The sequence below is a fragment of the Hordeum vulgare genome, chromosome 2H, assembly GCF_904849725.1.
Source record: "Hordeum vulgare subsp. vulgare chromosome 2H, MorexV3_pseudomolecules_assembly, whole genome shotgun sequence".
Taxonomy (NCBI): domain Eukaryota; kingdom Viridiplantae; phylum Streptophyta; class Magnoliopsida; order Poales; family Poaceae; genus Hordeum; species Hordeum vulgare.
Genome location: NC_058519.1, coordinates 376282496 through 376310210, shown reverse-complemented (window position 1 = coordinate 376310210; position 27715 = coordinate 376282496).

Genomic DNA, 27715 nt, shown 5'->3' with positions numbered 1-27715 from the left:
AAGGGCAAAGGCAAGAAGGGATACTTCATGAAACAGCAAACCAGTTGCTGATCTAGTGAAGAGACCCAAGGTTGAACCCAAACCCGAGACTAAGTGCTTTTGTAATGAGGGCAACAGTCACTGAAGAGGAATTACCCTAGATACTTGGTAGATGAGAAGGTTGGCGAAGTCGACAAAAGTATATTGGATATACATGATATTGATGTGTACTTTACTAGTACTCCTAGTAGCACCAGGGTATTAGATACCGGTTCAGTTGCTAAGTGTTAGTAACTCGGAAAAAAAAGCTACAGAATAAACAGAGACTAGCTAAAGGAGAGGTGGCGATAAGTGTTGGAAGTGTTTCCAAGGTTGATGTGATCAAACGTCGCACGCTCCCTCTGCCATCGGGATTAGAGTTAAACCTAAATAATTGTTATTTGGTGTTTGCGTTGAGTATTGACATGATTAGATTATGTTTATTGCAACAGAGTTATTCATTTAAAAGAATAATGGTTATTATGTTTACTTGAATAATACCTTCAATGGTCTTGCACCTAAAATGAATGGTTTATTGAATCTCGATCGTAGTGGTGCACATGTTCATAATATTGTTGCCAAAAGATACAAAGTAGTAATGATAGTACCAATTACTTGTGGCACTACTTCTTAAGTCATATTGGTATAAAATGCATGAAGAAGCTCCATGCTGATGGATCTTTGTACTCACTCATTTTTTTAAACGTTTGAGACATGCAAACCATGCCTGATGGTATAAACGCATGAAGAAACTCCATGCAGATGGATCGTTTGGACTCACTTGATTTTTTGAATCACTTGAGACATGCAAATCATACCACATGGGCAAGATGACGGAAGACCTCGTTTTCCAGTAGAAAGTAACTTGTTGGACGTAATACATTTTGATGTATGCAATCCAATGAGTGCTGAGGCACGCAGTGGATATCATTATGTTCTTACTTCACAGATGATTTGAGTAGATACTAGTGTATTTACTTGATGAAACACAAGTCTAAATTATTGAAAGGTTCAAGTAATTTCAGAGTGAAGTTGAAGATCATCGTGACAAACAGGATAATATGTCTACGATGTGATCGTGGAGGTAAACATGTATATCTGAGTTACGAGTTTGGTAAACATTTAAGACAATGTGAAAATTGTTTCACAACTCATGCCACCTGGAAAACCATAGTGTGATGGTGTGCATGTATGTCATAGTGGTGCCCTATTAGATATGGTGCATACTATGATATCTCTTATCAAATTTCCACTATCGTTTATGGGTTAGGCATTAGAGACAACCGCATTCACTTTAAAATAGGGCACCACGTAAATCCGTTGAGATGACACTGTATGAATTATGGTTTAGAGAAATCTAAGTTGTCGTTTCTTAAAAGTTTGGTGATGCGATGCTTATGTGAAAGAGTTTCAGCCTGATAAGCTTGAACCCAAAGTGGATAAATGCGTCTTCATAGGACACCCAAAATAGTTGGGTATACCTCCTATCTCAGATCCGGAAGCAAATGTGTTTGTTTCTAGAAACGGGTCCTTTCTCGAGGAAAAGTTTCTCTCGAGAGAATTGAGTGGGAGTATGGTGGAGACTTGATGAGGTTATTGAACCATCACTTCAACCAGTGTGTGTAGTAGGGCGCAGGAAGTTGTTCTTGTGGCGCCTACATCAATTGAAGTGGAAGCTAATGATAGTGATCATGAAACTTTAGATCAAGTCACTACAAACCTCGTAGGTCGACAAGGTCACGTACTACTGCTACAGATTGGTATGGCACCCCTATCTTAGAGGTCATGTTGTTGGACAACAATGAACCTACGAGCAATGGAGAAGCGATGGTGGGGCCGGATTCCGAAAAATGGCTGGAGGCCATGAAATCCGAGAGGAGGATCCATGTATGAAAACAAAGTGTCGACTTTGGGAGAACTACTTGATGGTCGTAAGACTATTAACTATGGATGGGTATTTAAAACGAAGACGTACGGTGATGGTGAAAAGTCACCATTAAGAAAGCTCAACTTGTCGCAAAGATGTTTTCGACAAAGTTCAAACAATTGACTACGATGAGACTTTCTCACTCGTAGCGATGCTGAAAGTCTGTTGGAATTATGTTAGCAGTTGTTGCATCATTTGTGAAATCTTGTAGATAGGATGTCAAAATATTGTTTCCTCGATGGTTTCCTTGTGGAAAGGTTGTATGTGATAAAACCAGAAGATTTTGTCGATCCTAAAGGGTGCTAACAAGTAAGCAAAGCTCCAGCGATTCTTTTATGGACTGGAGCAAGCATCTCGGAGTTGGAATATGCACTTTGATGAGATGGTCAAATTTTTTGGTTTTATACAAAGTTTATGAGAAACTTGTATTTCCAAAGAAGTGAGTGGGAGCACTATAGAATTTATGATGAATATATGTGATTGACATATTGTTGATCAAAAATAATGTAGAATTTCTGGAAAGCATAAAGGGCTGTTTGAAAGGATATTTTCAAAGGAAAACATGGATAAAACTATTTGAATATTGAGCATCAAGATCTATGGAGATAGATCAAAATGCTTAATAGAACTTTCAACAAAATGCATGCCTTGACAAGTTTTTGGAAGTGTTCAAAACAGATTGGCAAAATAAGGAGTTCTTGGTTGTGTTGTAAGGTGTGAATATGAGTAAGACTCAAAAGCCCGACCATGGCAGAAGAAAGAGAAAGGACGAATGTCGTCCCCTATGCATCAGCCATAGGCTCTATAAGTATGTTATGTTGTGTACCGCACCTAAAGTGTGCCTTGCCATGAGTCAGTCAAGGGGTACAAGAGTGATCCAGGAATGGATCACTGGACAGCGGTCAAAGTTATGCTTAGTAACTAATGGACTAAGGAATTTTTCCCGGTTATGGAGGTGATTAAAGAGTTCATCGTAAATAAATTACTTTGATGCAAGCTTTGTCACTAATCCGGATGACTCTGAGTAGTAAACCGGATTCGTATAGTGGAGCAGTCATTTGGAATAGTTCCAAATGGTGCATGGTAGAAGTATCTATATGAAGACATAGATATTTGTAAAGCACACAGAGATCTGAAAGGTTCAGACCCATTGACTAATAAACCTCTCTCACAAGCAAGACATGATCGAACACCAGAACTATATGGGTATTGGATTCATTGCAATCACATAGTGATGTGAAATAGATTATTGTAGTGAAAGTGGGATATTGTTGGAAATGTGCCCTAGAGGCAATAATAAAATGGTTATTATTATATTTCCACTTCATGATAATTGTCTATTATTCATGCTATAAGTGTATTAACCGGAAATTGTAATACATGTGTGAATACATAGATCACAATGCGTCCCTAGTGAGCCTCTAGTTGGCTAGCTCGTTAATCGATGGATGATCATGGTTTCCTGATCATGGACATTGGATGTCATTGATAACGGGATCACATCATTAAGAGAATGATGTGATGGACAAGACCCAATCCTAAGCATAGCACTAGATCATGTTGTTCGTATGCTAAAGCTTTTCTAATGTCAAGTATCTTTTCCTTAGACCGTGAGATTGTCCAACTCCCGGATAACGTAGGAGTTCTTCGGGTGTATCAAACGTCACAACATAACTGGGTGACCATAAATGTGCACTACGGGTATCTCTGAAAGTGTCTGTTGGGTTGGCACGAATCAAGACCGAGATTTGTCACTCCATGTGAACGGAGAGGTATCTCTGGGCCCACTCGGTAGAACATCACCACAATGAGCTCAGTGTGACTAAGGAGTTAGCCACGGGATGATGTGCAATGGAATGAGTAAAGAGACTTGCCGGTAACAAGATTGAACAAGGTATGGGGATAAGGACGATCGAATCTCGGGCAAGTATCATACCGATAGACAAAGGGAATTGCATACGGGATTAAGTGAATCCTTGACATTGTGGTTCATCTGATGAGATCATCGTGGAACATGTGGGAACCAACATGGATATCCAGACCCCAATGTTGGTTATTGACTGGAGAGTGTCTCGGTCATTTCTGCATGCTTCCCGAACCCGTAGGGTCTACACACTTAAGGTTCGATGACGCTAGGGTTATATGGAAATAGTGTACGAGGTTACCGAAGGTTGTTCAGAGTCCCGGATGAGATCCCGGACGTCACAAGGAGCTCCGGAATGGTCCGGAGGTGAAGATTAATATATAGGATGAGGGGTTTTGGACACCGGAAATGTTTTCGGCATCACCGGTAATGTACCGGGACCACCGGAAGGGTTCCGGGGGTCCACCGGGAGGGGATACCAGCCCCAAAGGCTAACATGGGCCAAAAGATGGAAGGGAACCAGACGAGAGTTGTTTGGTGCGCCTACCACTTAGGCCCAAGGCGCAGCAAGAGAGGAAGGGAGAAACCCTAGCGCAGATGGGTCCAAGGCCCATCTAGGGTGCGCCACCTCCACCTCTCTTGCCCTGGCCGCCGCCTCCCTGATCTGTTGGGGAGGCCGCACCCCTTGGGGGTGGGAACCCTAAAGAGGGCACCCCCTCCCTCTCCCCCTATATATAGTGGAGGGTTTGGCATTTGGAGATGACACAGAAATTGTTTCTCCCTCTCGAGGCAATCCAGTTCTTCCTCCTCTTCCGCGCAGCTTGGAGAAGCTCCCCCGGAATCCCTCGTAGCTCCACCACCACCGCGTTGTCGCGCTGCCGGAGCTCTCCCTCAACCTCTCCCTCCTTGTTGGATCAAGGTGCATGAGACGTCGTCGGGCTGTACGTGTTTTGAACGCGGAGGTGCTGTGGTTTGGCACGTAGATCGGAATCACACCGTGATCTCAATCGCTGCGAGTACGACTCCATCGATCGCATTCGAGTAACGCTTCCGCTTAGCGATCTTCAAAGGTATGAAGATGCTCTACCCCATTACTCGTTGCTGGTTTCTCCATAGATAGATCCTTGTTTGGCGTAGGAAAATTTTAAAATTACTACGATCCCAAACACTTTCTTGTCTGTGCAAAATGGCCAGCGGTAGTACCGCTCTCTGGACGGTAGTAGTATTTTACTATCGCTCTATGGGCGATAGTACCGCTCTCTGGGCAGTAGTAGTTTTTTACTACCGCTCCATCGGACTTTTTGCGCATCCTTTTGCCCCAGCAGTGGTAGGCACGGTGGTAACTCTTTACTACCATGGTTGGTGAGCCTACCAAGCGGTAGTAGTGCTCCTAGCAGCGGTAGTACCGCTCCTTGCAACGGTAGTACCGCTCTGCATGTGTTGTGAGTAGGGGGTAACTGTTGGATTTTTTTTCCCACTATATAAAGGGGTCTTCTTGTAGCATCCCAAATTTTGGAATGTTAAAATAATTATTAGATTGATTGTTTGTTTGTTTGAGTGATTGAAGCTTGAGTGAAATTTGAAACTTTTCAAAAACTTTTGAATGAGAGGGAATAAAATGACTTCCCCTTCTCCGGTAAATTCAAATTCAAAAGCAATGAGAGAAGATGACATGACTTCTTCAACTATAAAAAAATTTAAATGGAGTTTTCTTTTGAATCCTTTCAAAATATTTGCCCTTGCTTCTATATTTTTCTTCCCCGAGAAAATGCCCCGACAAAATTCTTGCACGCAAGAAAGAGCGGAGGAAAATGACCCTCCAAAATGTGAGGCATTTCTGAAATATTTTGAGCCAAGAAGACCCAAGTTTATGGGGAAAATATTTTGCCAAAAGAAAATATAGCATAAGGGATTTTTCTGAAAAAAAATATTTTTTAAAAGTTTTTATTTTGGTGTTGGAAAAATCATAAACGAGTAGGAAATATTTTTCTGAAAATTTTGGTATATAAATATATTTTTTTTGTTTCCTTTTATTATTTTTCTCTTGCTGTCAAAAAAAACAAATCGGGGCCAGACTCCTGGATCGCTGGGATCCAAATCCCCTGCCCAACCGAGACCAGCACCTCCAGCGCACCCCTTCCTTTCCTTATTTTTTTTCTCCTTTCTCTTTCCTTTCTTTTTTTCTTCTTTCTTTCTTCTTCCTTCTTTCCTTCTTCCCCACGTGACTCTTTCCTTCCCAGCCCCACGCCCCCTTTTCATGGCGCACCTCCTGCCATCCCCCTGATCCACAGGATCCCTCCCGATTTTCCCCTCCCCTTCCTTTCCCTCGCCCCCCCCCCTCTCCCCTATTTAAGCCGCCTCCAGCCCCCCCCCCCTCGGCCCCTCCTCCCCACGCCGCCTCGCCCTGCCCTTCCCTCGCTGGAGCCAAGCTCCAGTAGAACCACCCTCGCCACCCTACCGCGCCACCGCCGCCTCCCCGCCCCAACCGAGACCACCATCAAGTTCCCCTCATCCACCGCGCTCCATTTTTCCCCTTAGACAGCCACCTCGCCGCTCCACGCTGCCGCTCCTCACCTCGCCGGAGTTAGACGCCACCAGGAACTCGATGTTTTCTTGCTATTTCTTTTGTATTAATTGTTCTTAATTTGTTTTTTTTGTAATTGTGAAAAGTTATGTTTTGTTTTCTGATATTTACCAGTAACTTTTCAACAACAACAAAATTTTATTTTATTTATTCTTATTTGTTATCATGAAATCAATTCTAGTTCTCTAATAACTTGCAATTGGTTTCCCCACTGTTTCAAATCCCGTTTGGAAATACTTTCAAATAGTTTTGTGAAAAATACTTTATTTTATCTTAGTTAAATTTATATCTTAGTTCCCTGTCATTATTTTCTGCTAGACAAAAACTATTTTAGTGTTTGATGTAGTAGAAGACTCCCTAGTCTTATTTGAAGTTTCTTTCGGATTCTTATTCGCTCTCTCTTTTGCTTTGATTGCTAGAATGATTGTAGTATGAGTGCTTATGTGAATGATATGTTTGTTATAAAGGTTTCATCGGAGAGTGACGAGTAGTCTATCAAGTTATTTCTTGAGAAATTCTTCTTCGTCAACATCACCAGGCAAGTCATTTGATCATGTATCACCTATGTTTTATGCATCGTAGTTCTACCATCATATGCCCATTTGCATGCTCACTAGGTACTTGGAAATTATGGTTACATATTGTAGTATCATGTGGTAGTCACCCAACAACCCCGTTACTAGGCCCGGGACGACAAATTTTATATTGCTATGCTTGAGTAGACGGGATTCTGGTTGAGAGTTTATCATGAGTGATGCGAGGATACTTTAATAACCAAGACTGGTTAAGTCAAGACTTTTCAAGACCTCGTGATGCAATGCAACTCTGGGCAAAGGACGGTTGATCGGCTCCCTGGAGAAACCAGTAGATGACCCGGGATGCTGGAGACGGCCATGACATCTTGCGGAAAGCTTCACCCAGGCTCAAAGAGACGGACGGATATTTTCAAGACCCAAGGCTTACCTGCACAGCCACAAGTCATTATGGGCTCTGGCTTGGTTGGACAACGCGGCGACTCTGGACAGGCGGTGCCAGCAGATGTAGAAGAACGGTAGGATTTGGATGGGCACCGACAGGGATTCAGAGGGACCCGTTGAAAGACACAGTTTTGATCATCCGGTCTTCAAACACCCTGAAGTGCGAGGACATACACGGAGGCGATCAAATCTTGTGGGGAACGTGTGCAGAACTCTGCAGAGTACTCAAACCTAATCAATTAGCCATGTCCACGGTCATGGACAACTTGAGCCAAAGGAACTGAAGTTATCTGAAATTCTCAACACAAATAATAATATTGATGTGGGTATTATTGACAACATGGGTACGAGAATTGGTTGGTGGAACCATCTCGTTAACAACCAACAATGTAGTAACATTTTGCTTTTAGCCCTCTCTTGATGTAGGAGAAAACTTGCTTTTCGCTAAAAAAACTTATAGCCCCACCTGCCATATATGCATATAGTATAGATGACATTTTACCCCCTCTCATATGTGACTTGCCGGCATATTCAATATGCTGACCTACACGGCTGCAACGTCTTATGTTGCAGATATTTTTCTTCGACGAGTAAGAGTACAATTCAGGGTTACGGTCTACACTCTACTTGTCGTTGGTGTTTACTGGGACTCCACTCCCTTGACTGCTTCCGCTGAGATATTTAAGGTATATATCAGTTTTATGCTATTTACATGTGATTGCACTTTGATATATACATTGATGTACTGTGTGTGCCAGCATACTGATCCAGGGATGGCACAGATACACACAGGCTTGACTCGTTTTGAGTCGGGTCGCTACAGAAATGGTATCAGAGCACATGTTGACTGTAGGACATGACCCTAGAAATTGGAAATCTCTTAGGAAAGGATCTCTCAAAAAACTTTATTTTCGAGAACACCTTCTACTTCTCATCTCTTCTGACTTCATCAAATGTTCTCCCTCACCTCCAATAGTTAGACAATACCCTTACCCCTTTGACCTCATGAAGAATCAACGGAGTTCTACTTCAAAGTAAAGAGGATTTCATCATGCATTTGAAGAATTGAAGCTGCACCAATTGAAGACTCTCAAGACCCGAAGAATTCGAAGACCCTGAAGCGTTCGAATGTTTATATGACCATTAGAAGTCCAAACCCCTGTTATATACCCACGTTAGATACGATGATTTGTGAGCCGTCATTGGTGTGTGTTTTTCGACAGCCACAAATAAAACCTATTCTCAAAAATATTGTTTGTATTGTGTGTATCTCCCTCTTTCCCTCTCTCTCTTACTCATCTCATCCCAAAAACGTTGGACCCAATAGATGGCGTATGAAGTTGGACTTGTAATCTCTGGACCAATGACCCAGCTGGAAGTTGAAATATGGATCCAGAACATGGAGAACTACTTCGAGAGCAATTTGATTTCCAGGAAGTATGAAGTTGCACACGCACTTCAGTACTTTACCCAAAGTGATGTTATCTGGTGGAAAATGCATCATGCCATACAAGGATTTAGTGGAGCAGAAACTTGGGATGAATTCAAGAAGACTCTGTTAAGATCCCGTCTTATCCAAAAGTGATATGATAGCCCGATGAAGAAGCCTTGTGCATGCAAGATCTGTGGAGAAATAGGACATACCCAGGAAGAAAACCAGGATGGATGCCCTCATTGTGAAGAAAATCACCCAGCGGAGGATTGCCCAAGTAGTCAGGTGACTTGTTTCTTGTGTGAAGGAGCCACCCACCACCCAGCGGTGTGTCACATTTACCCCAAGTATGCCTGAAACCCACAGACCCCGGGACTAACAAGGACCAAGTACTATCTTTTTGGAGAAGGAAACATGGATCAGCAAACGTTTCTTAGGAGCATACGAAAGCCACAGAGTTGTGAAGATATGATAGATGTTTTGTTCAGCTTGCAGAACCAATGGATTATCTGAACTTCGTTAGTGGACAAGAGAAATTCTGCAACGCTTGTGAGGATGTCCAAGTGTTAAAATACGAGATTCACTAAGCCTTATACAAGGTAATGATTTTAGTGCGACATGGCTTGGCCACCATGACGACTTACTATTATCATTCTCTTGCTATTCGGAATGGTAAATCTGAGGGACTTACCCATAGTGAGAGACGACGTTCTTTGAAGCTTTTGTTTAAGCCTTAGAATGGTATAAGAAAATCCCCATGTACATGGCATTTGTTGTCATGCGTAGGAAATTTTACGGTGAGGATGAAACCAAGACCCCTCTCTCTGCAGGATAACCACAAATGGTAGACCACCATGAGAACCATCGATATGTTATTTAGAATTGACCACGAGACTGTCAGTTAAGAAGACCCAGTAACGGAAGAAGCTATTAGCAACAGAGGAACCCTCGATTTTGATGGAAACGTTATGAATATAACGGGAGAGCATCACCAAAGGATTTAGTATGAAGACTGTGAGAAGTCAGTTGCCAAAAACCTGAGAGGATCGTTAAACATTTTGAGGGACCAGTAATCTTTATTTTAAGTGTGGTAGCATCCCACTTTGCCGGAGGTTGGATTTGTTAGAAGACCCCCAAACCCTAACCTTTCTTTCTAGCCTCTTCGAATCTCGAGGACGAGATTCATTTTAAGTGTGGTAGGTTTGTAACATCCCAAATTTTGGAATGTTAAAATAATTATTAGATTGATTGTTTGTTTGTTTGAGTGATTGAAGCTTGAGTGAAATTTGAAACTTTTCAAAAACTTTTGAATGAGAGGGAATAAAATGACTTTCCCCTTCTCCGGTAAATTCAAATTCAAAAGCAATGAGAGAAGATGACATGACTTCTTCAACTATAAAAAAATTTGAACGGAGTTTGCTTTTGAATCCTTTCAAAATATTTGCCCTTGCTTCTATATTTTTCTTCCCCGAGAAAATGCCCCGACAAAATTCTTGCACGCAAGAAAGAGCGAAGGAAAATGACCCTCCAAAATGTGAGGCATTTCTGAAATATTTTGAGCCAAGAAGACCCAAGTTTATGGGGAAAATATTTTGCCAAAAGAAAATATAGCATAAGGGATTTTTCTGAAAAAAACATTTTTTAAAAGTTTTTATTTTGGTGTTGGAAAAATCATAAACGAGTAGGAAATATTTTTCTGAAAATTTTGGTATATAAATATTTTTTTTGTTTCCTTTTATTATTTTTCTCTTGCTGTCAAAAAAAAAACCAAATCGGGGCCAGACTCCTGGATCGCTGGGATCCAAATCCCCTGCCCAACCGAGACCAGCACCTCCAGCGCACCCCTTCCTTTCCTTATTTTTTTCTCCTTTCTCTTTCTTTTCTTTCCTTTCTTTTTTTCTTCTTTCTTTCTTCTTCCTTCTTTCCTTCTTCCCCACGTGACTCTTTCCTTCCCAGCCCCACGCCCCCTTTTCATGGCGCACCTCCTGCCATCCCCCTGATCCACGGAATCTCTCCCGATTTTCCCCTCCCCTTCCTTTCCCTCGCCCCCCCCCCCTCCCCTATTTAAGCCGCCTCCAGCCCCCCCCCCCTCGGCCCCTCCTCCCCACGCCGCCTCGCCCTGCCCTTCCCTCGCTGGAGCCAAGCTCCAGTAGAACCACCCTCGCCACCCTACCGCGCCACCGCCGCCTCCCCGCCCCAACCGAGACCACCATCGAGTTCCCCACGTCCACCGCGCTCCATTTTTTCCCTTAGACAGCCCCCTCGCCGCTCAACGCTGCCGCTCCTCACCTCGCTGGAGTTAGACGCCACCAGGAACTCGAGGAACTCGAGCACGACGCCCCCGACCATCTCCCGCCTCGCCGTCGCTCCCCTAGGACGCCGGAGCTCCTCCGCAACGTCCCCGTCACCTCGACCGCCGCCGGAGATCGCCGGAGGACCCTCCCCGTCGACCGCACCTTCTCTTCCTCGCTGGACAAGAAGCACCAGCAACTCCTCATGGTGAGCACTCTTCCCCACCTCCCTTAGCCGTCCGATTTAAGACCAACACGGTAGATTAAATCGAGATAACTGTTCGGTTTTTAGTTAAGAACCAAGCCGGTTTTACTTCACTTATGATTTAGCCGGAAGGTTTTACTTAAGTATCGGCCGTTTGCTAGTTATCTCCGCAGCACACACCACCTAGGCCAACCAGAAGATGCCACGTGGACCCCCTGTTCACAAATCAGATTTTTTTTCTTTTTTTCTGTTTTAATTCCAAAACAGAGAAAGTTCCAATCTTCTTTTAATCATAACTTTTGATCTAGAGATCCAATGAGGTTGATTCTTTTTCCAGTAAATCAAAAAATTCTGTAGTTTTTAAAAACATATAATTTGTCTATGTTTGAAAGTTTCAAATTTGAATTATATCAGATTTGATTTAAAGCTTGTTTTGCTTATACCGGGAGTTTAAAAATAGCTTTTAAATTAATTCTTTTTGCTACTGTTTCCTACTGATCATATATTTCAGTAGTTTAAGTTTCAATTGTTTTTAAATATTTTTACTTAGGGTTTTAAGCAAAACAGATTCTGTTTTAGCCCTTTTTTCTTGCTATTTCTTTTGTATTAATTGTTCTTAAAAAAAAATTGTAATTGTGACAAGTTATATTTTGTTTTCTGATATTTACCAGTAACTTTTCAACAACAACAAAAATTTAATTTATTTATTCTTATTTGTTATCATGAAATCAATTCTAGTTCTCTAATAACTTGCAATTGGTTTCTCCACTGTTTCAAATCCCGTTTGGAAATACTTTCAAATAGTTTTGTGAAAAATACTTTATTTTATCTTTGTTAAATTTATATCTTAGTTCCCTGTTATTATTTTCTGCTAGACAAAAACTATTTTAGTGTTTGATGTTGTAGAAGACTCCCTAGTCTTATTTGAAGTTTCTTTCGGATTCTTATTCGCTCTCTCTTTTGTTTTGATTGCTAGAATGATTGTAGTATGAGTGATTATGTGAATGATATGTTTGTTATATAGGTTTCATCGGAGAGTGACGAGTAGTCTATCAAGTTATTTCTCGAGAAATTCTTCTTCGTCAACATCACCAGGCAAGTCATTTGATCATGTATCACCTATGTTTTATGCATCGTAGTTCTACCATCCTATGCCCATTTGCATGCTCACTAGGTACTTGGAAATTATGGTTACATATTGTAGTATCATGTGGTAGTCACCCAACAACCCCGTTACTAGGCCCGGGACGACAAATTTTATATTGCTATGCTTGAGTAGACGGGATTCTGGTTGAGAGTTTATCACGAGTGATGCGAGGATACTTTAATAACCAAGACCGGTTAAGTCAAGACTTTTCAAGACCTCGTGATGCAATGCAACTCTGGGTGAAGGACGGTTGATCGGCTCCCTGGAGAAACCAGTGGATGACCCAGGATGCTGGAGACGGCCATGACATCTTGCGGAAAGCTTCACCCAGGCTCAAAGAGACGGACGGATATTTTCAAGACCCAAGGCTTACCTGCACAGCCACAAGTCATTATGGGCTCTGGCTTGGTTGGACAACGCGGCGACTCTAGACAGGCGGTGCCAGCAGATGTAGAAGAACTGTAGGATTTGGATGGGCACCGACAGGGATTCAGAGGGAACACTACTGGAATCAGAGATTTTGTCGTCTGCCTATTCTTTGCCGTCAGCTAGCGGACGGCAAAGACACTCTTTGCCATCAGCTTCAGCAAAACTGACGGCAAAGAACTAGCTGATGGCATAGAAGGTCTTTGCCAGCAGTCAGCTCTTTGCCGTCCGCGGCAGACGGCAAAGAAGCTCATCTGGCCGGGGGAACCTTAGGTCAACCTACTCCCTTCTTTGCCGTCTGCTGGCGCCTTCTTTGTCGTCTGCCAGCAGACGGCAAAGAGTATAGACCCCTTTGCTGTGTGCCAGCAGACGGCAAAGATCTTGAATCTAGTAACGGCTGTCCCGCCCCACCGCGGCCCTCTCTCTCTCTCAAACGGCCCCTCCCTCTCTCTCTCCTCCCTTGACGCCCAACGCCGCCAGCACTGTTGCCCGGCCACCCCCGGCGCCGCCCCTCAAGCCCCACCGCCGGCGCCCCGTGGTGCCCCTGGTGCACCCCCGCTGCCCCACCCCCGGCGCCCCTGTTGCCGCCGCCGCAGCCCCACAACCCCCCCGGCGCCCCTGCTGCCGCCGCCGCAGCCCCACCGCCGGCGCCGCCGCCCCGAAGCCCCACAACCCCCCCCCCCCCCCGGCGCCCCTGATGCCGCCCCAAAAGCCCCACCACCGGCGCCCCGTGGTGCCCCTGGTGCGCCCCCGCTGCCCCACCCCCGGCGCCCCTGCTGCCGCCGCCGCAGCCCCACCGCCGGCGCCGCCGGCCCAGCCACTGCCCCGCAGGCCTCGGCGCCGCCACCGCAGACCCACTGCCGGTAAGCCCATCCACCCCCGCCCCCTTGATTTTTTATTTTTTGGTATTTAGTTCTTTGGAATTAGATTATAACTACCGTCATGATTTTTTATTGTTGTTGTAGTAATTGTTCTTGTTATTGTAGTTGTTGTTATTGTAGTTGTTGTGACATATATAGTTTAGTTGGTAGGTTAGTTAATTAGTAGTTTTAGTGATAGTTTAGTTAGTTGGTAGATTTAGTTAGTTAATTAGTAGATTTAGTTGGTAGTTTAGTGGTAGATTTTGTTTTGTTATTTAGTGGTAGCTAGATTATTTTTTAGTTACTTAGTGGTAGATTCTGTTTTTATTATTTTTTTGCTGTTTAGTGCTATCTAGGTTTAGCGATAGGTTTAGTTAGCTTGGTTAGTTAGGTTAGTTAGTTAGTTAGCTTACTAGAAAGAATAGGAAGAAGAAGAGGAGGAGGAGGAGAAGAGGAGGAGGAGGAGGAGAAGAAGAAGAAGAAGAATAGGAGGAGGAGGAGAAGAGGAGAAGGAGGAGGAGAAGAGGAGAAGAAGAATAGGAAGAAGAAGAAGAGGAGGAGGAGGAGAAGAGGAGAAGAGGAGGAGGAGGAGGAGAAGAAGAAGAAGAAGAATAGGAAGAAGAATAAGAAGAATAGGAGGAGGAGAAGACAAAAAGAAGATCACATGTTTGGTATTTAGTTTTTTGGAATTAATTAGTCCATTTAGCTCCAAAATACCATAATAAGCTCAAAATGGCACAAGAACCTTGGTTAGCTCATTAATATTATATACTTAGCTTGTTTTCCTCTAAAATGACATAATTGGAACATTTAGCTCGAAGAAGACATAATTAGATAATTTAGCTCCAACAAGAGGAGAAGAGGAGAAGAAATAGGCAAAATGAAAAGATAGAAGAAGAAGAAGAAGAGAAGAAGAAGAAGAGAAGAAGGAGAAGGAGGAGGAGGAGGAGGAGGAGAAGGCCAAGGACCTTCTAGTCCTTCTCCTCCTCCTCCTTCTCCTCCTCCTCCTCCTTGATTTCTTCTTCTTCTCCTCCTCCTCCTCTTTCTTCTCCTCTTTCATATTATCCTTGCAATTGCTTTAATTTCCCCAACAATGACATAATTAGTCCATTTAGCTCCAAAATACCATAATAAGCTCAAAATGGCATAAGAACCTTGGTTAGCTCATGAATATTATATACTTAGCTTGTTTTCCTCTAAAATGGGATAATTAGCCCATTTAGCTCAAAAAGACATAATTAGGTAATTTAGCTCCAACAAGAGGAGAAGAGGAGAAGAAATAGGCAAAATGAAAAGAAAGAAGAAGAAGAAGAAGAAGAAGAGAAGAAGGAGAAGGAGGAGGAGGAGGAGGAGGAGGAGGAGAAGGCCAAGGACCTTCTATCCTTCTCCTCCTCCTCCTTCTCCTCCTCCTCCTCCTTCTTCTTGATTTCTTCTTCTTCTCCTCCTCCTCCTCCTCTTTCTTCTCCGCTTTCATATTATCCTTGCTTTAATTAACCCAACAATGACATAATTAGCCCATTTAGCTCCAAAATACCATAATAAGCTCAAAATGGCACAAGAACCTTGGTTAGCTCATGAATATTATATACTTAGCTTGTTTTCCTATAAAATGACATAATTGGAATATTTATCTCAAAAAAGACATAATTAGGTAATTTACCTCCAACAAGAGGAGAAGAGGAGAAGAAATAGGCAAAATGAAAAGATAGAAGAAGAAGAAGAGATGAAGAAGAAGGAGGAGGAGGAGGTGGAGGAGGAGGAGAAGGCCAAGGACCTTCTATCCTTCTCCTCCTCCTCCTCCTTCTTCTTGATTTCTTCTTCTTATGCCATTTTCTTTCTTATCCTCTTTCATATTATCCTTGCTTTAATTAACCCAACAATGACATAATTAGCCCATTTAGCTCCAAAATACCATAATAAGCTCAAAATGGCATAAGAACCTTGGTTAGCTCATGAATATTATATAGTTAGCTTGTTTTCCTCTAAAATGACATAATTGGAATATTTAGCTCAAAAAGAAGGAGAAGGAAGAAGAAGAAGAAGAAGAAGAAGAGAAGAAGAAGAGAAGGAGAAGGAGAATAAGAAGAAGGAGGAGGAGGAGAAGAAGAGAAGAAGAAGGAGAAGGAGGAGGAGAAGAAGGAGAAGGAGCCCTCCTTCTTCTCCTTCTTCTTCTCTCCTTCTTCTCTTCTTTTTTCTTCTTCTCCTCCTCCTTCTCCTTCTCCTTCTCCTTCCCCTTCCCCTCCTCCTCCTCCTCCTTCTTGTTTTTCTTCTCCTTGTTCTCTTCTTGCTTCTTCTCTTTCTTCTTGAATTTAGCTTATTTGTAATATATATGTTGTTGTTCTTCTTCTTCTGACTTTCTTATTCCCATTTTGCAGATTGGATGTACTACATGCATGGAAGCTGGCGTTGGACTGCTTTAGTTTCCGTTTTTATTTGAGTTGATGAACAATGTGTTGGTTCTTTGTATGTGTTGATGAACAATGTGTTGATGAACAATATATGTGCAACTATATGTATGTATATATGGATGAAACTTTGTATGTGTTGGTTCTTTTGACATATGGGATGTACGTTGATGAACAAATGGCATTGATGAGCTTTATATGTATATCATATATGTGTTGTGATCTATTTATGATATATGTGCTATGAATTATATGTATATGTGCTGTGAAATAGAAAAAATAAATAAAAATGTGACAATATAGGCTCTTTGCCGTCTGCCAGCTGATGGCAAAGGCCTTTGCCGTCAGCTAGCCGACGGCAAAGGTGCCACGTGGCGCCCAGCTGTGCAACCTGGGCAATAGCAGCTGGTCATATAGTCTCTTTGCCGTCCGCTTCCTGGGGGGCAGACGGCAAAGATGGAGGGGAGGGGAGGGGAGTAGAAGGCAGACGGCAAAGATTGACGGGGAGGCAGACGGCAAAGATTGACGGGCAGGCAGACGGCAAAGGCTCCGTTAACCCCTAACGGAGGCAACGCCTGTCGGCTGCCATCTCAAAAGCTTTGCCGACTGCTCCTAATGAAAGCTGACGGCAAAGAACTTTGTCGTCCGCTTTGGGGGGGCAGACGTCAAAGAAGGTCCTATGCCATCATAGGCTGACGCAGAAATTTTGCCGGCCGTGACAATCTTTGCCGTCTGTGGTATTGTCTTTGCCGTCAGGGATACTGTCTTTGCCGTCTGTGATGGCAGACGGCAAAGAAGGTGATTCCTGTAGTGAGGGACCCGTTGAAAGACCATGTTTTGATCATCCGGTCTTCAAACACCCTGAAGTGCGAGGACATACACGGAGGCGATCAAATCTTGTGGGGAACGTGTGCAAAACTTTGCAGAGTACTCAAACCTAATCGATTAGCCGTGTCCACGGTCATGGACAACTTGAGCCAAAGGAACTGAAGTTATCTGAAATTCTCAACACAAATAATAATATTGATGTGGGTATTATTGACAACATGGGTAAGAGAACTGGTTGGTGGAACCATCTCGTTAACAACCAACAATGTAGTAACATTTTGCTTTTAGCCCTCTCTTGATGTAGGAGAAAACTTGCTTTTCGCTAAAAAAAACTTATAGCCCCACCTGCCATATATGCATATAGTATAGATGACATTTTACCCCCTCTCATATGTGACTTGCCGGCATATTCAATATGCTGACCTACACGGCTGCAACGTCTTATGTTGCAGATATTTTTCTTCGACGAGTAAGAGTACGATTCAGGGTTACGGTCTACACTCAACTTGCCGTTGGTGTTTACTGGGACTCCACTCCCTTGACTGCTTCCGCTGAGATATTTAAGGTATATATCAGTTTTACGCTATTTACATGTGATTGCACTTTGATATATACATTGATGTACTGTGTGTGCCAGCATATTGATCCAGGGATGGCACAGATACACACAGGCTTGACTCGTTTTGAGTCGGGTCGCTACACTTCTTCCTCTGGAAGCTTACCTCTTACCTCCCCAAGCTCCATTGATGCTCCAAATCTCATATTCGCCCGATCTCTCTCCCTAGCCAATCAAACTTGTTGATTTTCTAGGGATTGATTGAGAAGGCCCAGATCTACACTTCCGCCAAGAAATATTTGATTCCCCCCACTAATCCCTTGTGGATCTTGTTACTCCTGGGTGTTTGAGCACCCTAGATGGTTGAGGTTACCTCAGAGCCACATTCCATTGTGGTGAAGCTTCATGGTCTTGTTGGGAGCCTCCAAGTTTTGTGTGCAGATTGCCCCAACCTTGTTTGTAAAGGTCCGGTCGCCGCCTTCAAGGTCACCAATAGTGGAATCACGGCATCTCGCGTTGTGTGAGGGCGTGAGGAGGATACGGTGGCCCTAGTGGCTTCTTTTGGAGCATTGTGCCTTCACACCTCTCCAACGAAGATGTACTTCCTGCCAAAGGGAAGGAACTTCGATAACACATCCTCGTCTCCATCGGTTCCACTTGGGTTATCTCTTACCTTTACTTTGTATTTATTATTGTTGTGGTGTATTCCTTACTTACACTTGTTGTCGTGGTTGTTAGCATCATATAGGTTGCTCACCTAGTTGTTCATCTAGAGATCCTTTTGTTGCTAACCCTAATTTGTTAAGAAAAGCTAGAAATTGGTAGTTGCCTATTCACCCCCTCCCCTCTAGTCCACCATATCGATCCTTTCAATTGGTATCAGAGCTACATCTCTTTATTAAGGGTTTTACCACCCAAAGAGTATGTATGATGACGGAGTTGGTTCGAGTGAAGCACCCGAGGCCGTGGTGATGAGTTCGGTCACACGCGAGGACTTGAATGAGGCTATAGCCTCACTCAAGATGTCCATGATGATCGAATTCAAGTCCATGCTTAATGAATTGTTTGAGGGGTTGAAGAATTCTCCCAAACCGGTGTTGGTGGTTAAACCTACCACATCGGTGTCGGAGGCCAATTCCAACAAGGAAGCGGCTAAAGGTACTCAAACTTCTTCTCCTCTTAACAAGAATGGGATGGGACCCTTTGCCTCAATTCCCCCTCCCAGGTCTATGGAGGACCAGTCCCTACACCGCATATTAGTAACCTTGGTCCTCCTCCTAAACTTGTTAAAGGTGATTTCGCTCATTGGGTGTTTTGCGTCAAGTCTCATTTGAATCACAGCTCAACAAATCTTTGGAGAATCATCGAACAAGGCTTTTACCCACATGATCCAAACAACTTCACTCCAAGAGAAGAGGCAAACAATCAATACAATCATTCCGCGTTGTTCATCCTTCAATCCGCGGTTCCTCCCGAAGATCTACCTCACTTGTTCCCCTTCACCCGTGCAAAGGATTGTTGGGAGCACATCATGGTGTTGTACAAGGGAATCTCAAGCATTCAACGGTCCAACTATGAAGTGGTTCTTGATGAGGCCGATGAGTTTGTGATGCTAGAAGATGAGGACCCATGTGATCTCTATCGAAGGGTAACTGCTCTTTCCGTTGCTCTCCAAGACCATGGGAGCAAGGATACGGATGACACTTGGATAAAGCGCAAGTTTCTCAAGGCCATCATGCCATTCAACAAAGCCATGTCCTCCTTCATTCGTCAAAGGCTAGATTTCCACACCTTGACCTCACGTAAAGTGTTGGATGAGTTCATTGCCATAAATATCATGAACAAGACCGTCGACAATGCTCTTGCTCGTGTTCGGTCAAAGAAAGCTTCACCCAACCTTGCCTTGAAAGCCAAGGCTATTTCAGATGAAAAAGAGGAAGAAGAAGAGGATGGCTGCCCCGAAGACACAAAGTATGCTTATCACGAGCACATGGATCTTGCATCAAGGAAATTTCGGGGCAACAAGAGAAACTCAAGGCCCAACTTCTCCAAGAAGAACTCTAGTGGGTCCAAGAACAAGCAGGGAGTGAGGACATGCTACAACTGCGGCAATGTGATTCACTTCGTAGCGGATTGTCCTTATGAGAAGAGGGAAGACAACGGGGGCAAGCTCATTCGCAAAGACAAACCCAAGTCTTTCCCAACTATGAACAACTTCACCAAGAAGCCTCATCCAAAGGTTTTGGTGGCACTTGAAGAGTACACCTACGATGATGACGAGGATGATACAAGCCGTGAGGGGATGGCAACGGCTACCGTGGCCATTGCCACCTCCTCTCCCAAGGTGTCTCTCTTCGGTGCCTCCAACGAGAACCGCATCGCCAAGTGCCTTATGGCCAAAGGTATCAATCATGTAACACCCAACATCAAAACCACTATCACTACTGCTCCTTCATTCTTAGTTTGTGTTGATGATAGTGATGTAGTGCTTGATGAGCATGAATTTGACAAATTCTTGTGTAAGATCAAAGATGAATCCAAGAAGCACTTTGTTGCTCTTTTGGAACAACTTGATGAGGCCAATGAGCTCATTGAGTCTCATGAGGATACTATATCCAAGATGTAGGGACATAGTCGTGAATATGCCGATGAGATTGCAGAACTATCTATTGCTCTAGAGGAAGAGCGCGGTCTTCGTTTGGCTCTTGAGGAGTCACACAACGTTGATTGTGCTAAATTGCAAAAAGAGCTTGATCATGCTATTGTTCCTACCTGTGTGCTTAAGTATGAGAAGGTTGCACTTGGGTTTGGCCATGATAGACTCAAGGAAGAATTTGGCACCCTTGACAAGGCCCACAAGGTCTTGAAAGGTGTTCATTTCTCTCTTAAGGAGTCTCATGATCAACTCCAAGTAAAACTAACCAAGGAGATCTCTACTTTCTCTCCCTTCGTTCTAATTGATAATGCTTCTGCTACTAACCCTTGCTGTGAGCATGTGCATCTTGTGGAGGAAAATGCTAAGTTGAAAGAACAACTAGAGAAGGGCCTTGTGTCATGCATTCAAGGTGAGAAGAACCTAAATGAACTTTTGAGTAATCAAAAGGAAGTTGTAGGAAAGGAGGGACTTGTACTTGCACCCAAGTCTAAGAAGAAAAGGAAGAACGGGAACAAGCGATCTCTTACTCTCAAGGACATTTTTTTCAAAGAGGGTGAGAGTACTCATAAGGAGAAAAAGAAGAAGGAAGGGGGTGGTAATGCCAAGAAGGGCAAAACCGACCCTACCAACACAGCCGACGACTTTAATCCTTCCTATGTTTTATGTCGTGCTAGTGATGGGCATGTTTATGCTAAATTTGTTGGTTCTTATTATGAGTACAATGATTGGGCTATTTGGGTTCCTAAGACCCTTGTTTCTAACATCAAAGGACCCATTCAAGAATGGGTACCTAAACCCAAGCATTGATCTATTGTAGGAGTTCGCTTTTGGTGGGGTGTCATGGTTGCTCGATAGTGGAGACACAAAGCATATGACCGGGAGCGAGGACTTGGTGGTGGATGTGCATCCTAATCCATCTATGCCCACACATGTCCAATTTGTTGATGCCTCAACATCCAAGGTATTGGGATTTGGCAAGGTGGTCATCTCCCAAGATTTATCTATAGAGAAGGTCATGCTTGTTGGGTCCCTTGCATACAATTTGCTTTATGTTCGTCAACTTGCAATCATGGGCTTTGCCACATTCTTTAATCTTGATATTGTGGCCCTTTTGTGGAGAAAGACTCTTAAAGTAGCATATGTTGGATATGTCGAAAATGGTCTCTATGTGGTGAACCTTTTGCAGCGACCCACTAAGACTGCAACTTGTCTAATGGCTAAAGTTGATGTGGGTTGGTTTTGGCATCGCCGGGTAGATCATGTCAATATGAGATCTTTGCAAAGTCTTCTCAAAGGGGACCATGTTCGTGGACTAACAAATATGAGTTTTGCCAGAGATCATGCTTGCAGTGCTTGTATTGAAGGAAAGCTTCATGAAACGGCTCACCATCCCACGACTATTATCTACACTAAGAGGCCCTTGGAGCTCCTCCATATGGATCTCTTTGGTCCTCCATCCTTTGATAGTCTTGGGGTAGAAGGTACTGCTTGGTGATTGTGGATGATCACTCAAGGTACACTTGGGTATATTTCTTCAAGAGGAAGAGTGAGACTCAACAGACAGTCATCAACTTTGTTAATGAAGCTCAGCGTCAACATGAAGCAAAGATTTTGATGATTAGAAGTGACAACGGCACCGAGTTCAAGAGCTACGCCTTGGATAAGTTCCTTAGTGACGAGGGGATCAAGCACCAATATTCAGCACCCTATACCCCTCACCAAAATGGTGTGGCGGAGAGGAAGAACAGGACATTGATGGACGCGACAAGAACAATGATGGCGGAGTTCAAATCTCCGTACAACTTTTGGGCCGAAGCCATCAATACAGCATGTCATGCATCCAATCGGCTCTACCTCTGCAAAGGCTTGAACAAGACTCCATATGAGATTCTTATTGTAAACAAGCCCAAGCTCAAGTACTTCAGGGTGTTCGGTTGTAAGTGTTTCATTCTCAAGAAAGGTGCTCGTTTTTCTAAATTCTATTATAGAGCTCAAGAGGGCATATTTGTTGGTTATGCTACAAACTCTCATGCTTACCGTGTCCTCAACAAGTCCACCGGACTCATTGAGGAGATGTGTAACATAGATTTTGATGAAAATAATGACTCTCAAGTGGAGAAAAGTGGTCTTTGTGATGTAGGTGATGAAATTCCTCCTCAAGCCTTAAGAAGAATGGGGATTGGTCAAATACTCCCCATTGAGGAACCCCTTGTGGCTGAAGGAGAAGGACAATGCTCTACTCAAGTGGATCCATCACCCTCGCTAGACCCACACACTTTCGAAGAACAAAGTGAAGGCCCTCAACCCACTGAACAGGATCAAGGACAAGATCAACCACATGAAGATGGTGATGCGCAAAATGATGTCCAAGATCATGCTCAAGATTCCGAGCCTGCTCAAGATTCCGAGTCTGCTCAAGATCAAGTGCAGCCTCAAGATCAAGGACAAACATGTGAGCAAGCTCAAGACGGAACTCAATATGATCAGGTTGTTGCTCCTCAACTACCTAGCGCGACACCCTTGAAGCGTCGCACTGCCAAGACAGCCTCAAAACTCAAGGCCAAAAACGTGATCAAGTTGTTGCTCCTCAATTACCTAGCGCGGCACTCTTGGAGCGTCGCGCTGCCAAGATAGCATCCAAGCTCAGGGTCAAACAACATCTCATGAAGAATGTGCTTTGAATCTTACAAAGGGGAGTATCCACTCATCAACAAATATTAAACTATTGTGAGCATCACGCGTTTGTTTCGTATTGTAAACCCCAATAGGTACGTGAAGCGCTCGATGATGATGATTGTCTTATGGCCATGCATGAAGAATTTAACAACTTCGAGCGCAATAAAGTTTGGGAATTAGTGCCAAGGTCAATGGAGGAACATAATGTCATTGGGACCAAATGGATCTTCAAGAACAAGCAAGATGCGAATGGCATTGTGATTCGAAACAAGGCAAGATCGGTGGCTCAAAGCTACTCCCAAGTCGAAGGTATCGACTACGGTGAAACCTTTTCCCCTGTTGCTTGTCTTTAATCTATTCGCATGCTACTTGCATTTGCATATCATCATAATTTCAAGTTGCAACAAATGGATATGAAGAGTGCATTTCTTAATGGTCCATTGAATGAGTTGGTATATGTCAAACAACCCCCGGGATTCAAGCATCCCAAGCTCCCATATCATGTATACAAACTCAATAAGGCGCTCTATGGCCTTAAACAAGCCCCACGTGCGTGGTATGAGTACCTTACTGGGTTGCTGCAAGATCGTGGGTTTGAAATTGGGAAAATTGATCCCATCCTTTTTACCAAAAGGGTTAAAGGGGATTTGTTCATATGCCAACTATATGTTGATGATATTATTTTTAGTTCTTCCAATGAATCTTTTAATGAAGAGTTTGCTGCACTAATGACCGAGAAGTTTGAGATGTCTATGATGGGTGAGTTGAAGTTCTTCCTCGGGTTTGAAATCAAACAAGGAATAGAAGGAACGTTCATCAATCAAGCCAAGTACACTCAAGACATGATCAAGAGGTTCGAGTAGAGGACGTCAAGCCGGTGAAGTTTCCCATGCCAACCAAATGCAAACTTGACAATGATCCCAATGGTAAAGCAGTGGATCAAAAGGTATATCACTCCATGATTGGATCCTTACTTTACCTTTGTGCATCTAGACCGGATATCATGTTGAGTGTAGGAATTTGTGCATGGTTTCAATCTGCACCAAAGGATAGCCACTTTGCGGCAGTTAAACGAATCTTTCGATATTTGGCCCATACCCTAAACTTTGGCTTATGGTACCCCAAAGGAGCAAGCATTAATCTAGTGGGCTACTCTGACTCAGATTGGGCGTGAGACTACGTGGGGAGAAAGTCAACTTCTGGAGGATGTCAATTCCTTGGTCGTTCTTTGGTAAGTTGGTCTTCAAAGAAGCAAAACTGTGTCTCATTGTCTTCCATCGAGGCTGAGTATGTTGCTGCCGCAAGTTGTTGTGCTCAATTGCTATGGATGAGGCAAACTTTAAAGGATTACGGTGTCAATTGTGACAAAGTGACTCTTCTATGTGATAATCAAAGTGCTATCAAGATTTCTCTCAATCCGTTGCAACATAGCAAGACCAAGCATATTGATATTCGTCATCACTTCATTCGTGAGAATATCAAGCGTTGAGATATTGAGGTCCTCTTCATCAACACTCAAGAGCAACTTGCGGATATTTTCACGAACCCTCTAGATTAAGCAAGGTTCCACGAGTTAAGGCATGAGCTAAATATCATGCATTCAATCAATGTGGATTGAAATTAGGCACACCACACCTCACTCGTCGTTATATTTTGCTCTAGGTGTAGGCATGGACATAGGGGGTGTTGTTCTCTCAATGAACTTTCCCTCCCCCATAATGCATAAATTGATCAAGACTTTCACATTGGCCATTGTTGATGGCACTTGTGCTTCAAAGTCGAGCTCTGGTCATGAACCCAAGGATAATTCTTCGCGGTGTCATACCAATAGTCTCAAACATAGGTGGCTCCGGCCACCGCCCCCTCTTTGCAAGAAGATTCATGTCAATGTATGTTGGTCATGTTTGTTCTGCTTCATTTTGGCATTGCATGGTGTTTGTCGGTGATTTTTATCGAAGTTTTTTGCAAAGTTCAAAACTGTTTTTTAAGAGGGCACGGTACTACGGCTCGAGGCACGGCAGTAAAATTTTACTGCCGTTGGACGAGCGGTAGTAAAATTTTACTACCGCTGGCCAAGCGGTACTACCGCGATGACCACGATACTACTGCACCGCCACGGTCACGGGGGGTTATATTAGGGCAGGGGCAGTTCTCCCCCCCCCCCCCCCATACCCATTCATCTCGTGGCTCTCTCTCTTCTCAAGAACGGTGCCAGAAGGACTCACCGGACCTCCTTCTCCGGCCACTCCCCTCCCGTTCCATTTGGAGAGATCATCCCCCTCCTCCTCCTCGTGCCAGGGAACACGGTACCGCCCTTAGTCCCCTTCTCTTTGTTTGGTTTTATTGGATCTAGGGTTAGGGGCTTGTTTCTTAGCTTCCATTGGTTTGTGGCACAATCTTCTCATGCATGGATGGGTGGAGAGTGTTTGTACGATGGAAATTTTACTTAGTAGGGTACATCATGTGAGTTTGGGTCTCCGGTAGTACCGGATCTGAAGTTCTATGTCATATCTGACAGTTTTCACCCATGCAGTACTACCGCTCCTCCTGGAGCGGTACTACAGCAGTGGGTGCCGTAGTAAAATGTTACTACCGCTCGAACTACGGTACTATCGCTCCCAGGAGCGGTACTACCGCTGTCAGGGCGGTAGTAATTTTTTACTATCGCTGTGCCCTGTACATACATGATCTGCTCTCATTTTTCTCGGATTTTCTCGTCTGTTTTGGTCTTTGCCTTGACTTCTTTTGTTGTTTTCTTGTGTTTGCGTTGCGTGTCATAGGTGGTTGCTCCTGGCGCTCGAACCCGTCTCGAGATACCCAGACGAAGCGCTATCGCAATCCAGATGCACCTGAAGGGTCCAATCCTCTGAGGCGCAATTTCAAGAGGCAGGCCCACAAGAACAAAGAATCCAACATCTTCTTTGAGACCATGCCGCAAGCTGAGTTTCTGGCTCGCCGGAAGCGCGATCCCTATGCCACCGAAAGGGTTAACATCAAGGGTTGTGAACTGCACTGGTCCAAGCAGCAAGCCCTTATCTACCAGGATGTGATCAAGACCAAGAGGAACAGCTATGTACCGGTTCAATGGATTGACCTTGATCATCTCAAGAAGGACCTAGCTTACTTTGGTGAGGCTGTGGACATGGTGAGGCAGCTTGGGATCGAGGAGCTCATCACATTTCATCTTGACTTCGATCCGGATATTGTGCCTTAGTTTTTTGTTACAGTGCACTTCCACTCAGATCTGGAGCGCACTATGACCTAGATGACTAATGGAGAGAAGTTTTCTGGTACCTAGAAAGAATTCATGGATCTTCAGAATATTCGTGATGAGGGGCTTGAACAGCCAGTTGGTTTGCACCCACATGCGAACCCCACTGCTACTTAGAAGGAAAAGTTGTCATACCATATCGAGAAGGTGTCCTCCTCTGGTGAGCCTACTTTTGTGTTGAACAATGTTCTCGATGTCATGCATAGGATTTTTCGCAACACGCTCTTTCCTCGTGTTGGCAACAAGGACCAAGTGCACTCTTATCTTGTGGACATGCTTCTCATGTGTGAGAAAGGACGAACTCGTGCTTCTGGACCACTTGATGTGTCCCATGTCATGTGGAGCGAACTTCAGTCGACGGTGTTTAACCGTAAGGTCCCCATCTATGGGACTTACCTGTTCTACTTTATCAATGAGAAGTGGTCAAGAGCCTTTCTAGACGTGGTTCTTCATGCTCCTGTCAGGATCCGCCATGAACCCATTAAGCTGCGACAGAAGAACGAGTGGGCCAACACCTCCACTACACGTACTGCTGCCCACATGGAGGTTGGTGATGATGAGGCTAAGGCTCGGGATGAGGGCAGTCTAGAGACACATGTGCCTTCTTCTACTAAGCCATCTTGGGCCAAGAAGTTGAAGGACAGGATGAAGACTTTGTTTTGTATGTAGGCAAAGGGGCAGTATATGACTCATGTTGCTCAGAAGGAGAGCCGTCTGCGTGACAAGCTGATTATGAGGAAGCTCGATGTGCACATCTCTAGTGGGTCTGAGGAGGTCATCACTACTGAAGCTGATTGGATGAAGAAGAAGAACCTGCAGTGGGCTGAGTCTGATAAGGAGTCTGATGAGGAGTCTGACGAGGAGTTCGATGACTGATTCCTCTACATTTTAAGCTACCACTTGTGTCGTAGGTGTCCTCTCTGCCTTTTTGGTGTCCTGATGCCAAAGGGGGGGAGAGAGTAGGATTTGCGAGTTTCTTCGTTTTCTGTGTCTCTTTATTTGTTGAACTTTCATTGTTACTTTGGATGGTTTTATTATGGTGTGAGACATGTGATATCTCTTCTCTATCATTATGGTCTCATTATTATCCAGTATGTTAGTAGCTTGTGAGACTATTTATATTGTGCCCTTATCTTCATGCTCACATGCTATGCCTTGCTTCCATACTTAATGTTTAATCAGGTTGTTGCAAGGAGTGCCTCGTCTATAACATATAGGGGGAGTGCTTTTCCTAGGTTGTGTGCTTGATGTCCATGACATTACTCTAAATATGCACACATCCAGCGGTGCCTGTCTCTAGTTTATAGATTTTGGGTTTGCCTATTTTTTTTCTTATATGTTTTGTGCAAATCTTGTATTGTCATCAATTCACCAAAAAAGGGGGAGATTGTTAGGTCATATTTCTCCTTAAGTGGTTTTAGTGATTCATGACAGTACCCCTGCGGACTAATCGTGTGCATTGAACATTTCAAATAATATATGACTAGGCACAAGGCGATTCGGTGCCCCTCGGTGTCTTTCAAAGACGGTGATTTTCTACGTTTCTGTTTGGTGGATTGAGTCGTAGGAAAGTCGTACTATTAAGAGGGGTG